This window comes from Tamandua tetradactyla, chromosome 18 (assembly GCF_023851605.1).
Source record: "Tamandua tetradactyla isolate mTamTet1 chromosome 18, mTamTet1.pri, whole genome shotgun sequence".
Classification (NCBI taxonomy): Eukaryota; Metazoa; Chordata; class Mammalia; order Pilosa; family Myrmecophagidae; genus Tamandua; species Tamandua tetradactyla.
Window position 1 is genome coordinate 1,651,573 of NC_135344.1, and position 1,471 is coordinate 1,653,043.

Genomic DNA, 1,471 nt, shown 5'->3' on the forward strand with positions numbered 1-1,471 from the left:
TTTCACCCCTCCCGTGGGGAAGGTTCAGAATGGGAGACAGCCCTGAAAGCAGCCTGTTTCTGCATTTGGGGCAGTTGTAGCCTGTGTAATCCCGGCGCTAAGAGCAGAGGCAACTGAGTCTCCATAGAAACAGCCGCAGAAGGCCCTGTTTCGTCCCCTTTCCTCCCTTCCAGCCAGCCCAATAGGCAACTTCCACCCGGATCAGTTTCGCCTGAGCTGGGGGCCTATTTTCAGTAGTCAGAATTTGTTTATTAATACCACTATCGGTGTTCGGTCGGACTCAGTCCCTGCTACTGTTGGAGACTCCCTCCTTTCCCTCCGGGAAGCCGCCTGTGTGGGAAGGCACCGGCCGCCCGCCACCACGGCTTGGGGAACCTCGCTGCTCCGAGACTCGCAGCCAGTCCGGGAAGCCGCCTGTAGGGGAGGGGTGCCGGCCGCTGGCCGCCGTGGCTTGGGGAACTTTGCTGTTCTGAAACTCACAGCCGGTCTGGAGACTCGCAGCTGGTCCGGGAAGCCGCCCGTGGGGGAGGGGCGCTGGTCGCCGGCCGCTACGGCTTAGGGAACTCACCGCTCTGAGACTTGCAGCCCGTCCGGGAAGCCGCCTGTGAGGGAGGGGTGCCGGCTGCCAGCCACCGGCCACTGCGGCTTGGGAAAGTGCGCACAGCTCGGAAAACTCACTGTTGTGGCTTCTCGCAGCCGGTCCAGCTGGTCCAGACCGGGGTACGCTGTGTGTCTGGTCTCTGTCGTGGCTCCGGGAGCTGTTCTGTACTGTTTCTGGTTATTTAGTAGTTGCTCTGGAGGACGAACTAAAACGCACGCACCTTACTAAGCTGCCATCTTGGTCCCCCAATCCCACATATACTTTTTAAATGTAATTTTATTGAGATGTCTTCACACACTGTACAGTCCATCTAAACCATGCAATGAATGGTGCACAATGGCATTATATAGTTGCATGTTCATCATCATGCCCATTGTTGGAACATTTGCATTACTCCAAAAACAGAAATAAAAAGAAAAAAGGAAAACTCTGTACATTCCATAGCCTTACCCTGCCCTCTCACTGACCACTAGTATTGTCCTCTACCCAGTTTTAAGACATATAATAGAGGCTGATTGATTAAGACAGTGTAGTGTTGACATATAGATCTAGCAGTGGAACAAACACAACATCCACAAGTAGACCCACACAAACACGGGCTTACAGTTCAGCAACCTCAGGCATTTCCTTCTGGCTATTCTAAAACACCAGGCACTAAAAATAAATATCTATATAATGAGTCATTTGTCACAGTCATTTGTTAAATCCTAATTTCTCAGTTAAACCTCCTTCCACTCATTTCATCTCTCTCTTAATCTTCAGGGATGTCTGGGCAATTACCATTTTAACTTATTTGTGCTAGAAATGGGTGTTGACCTTCTTGGGTAGAGGAACGTACCTGGTTGTCATTCTTGGAGAGACTGGGACCTC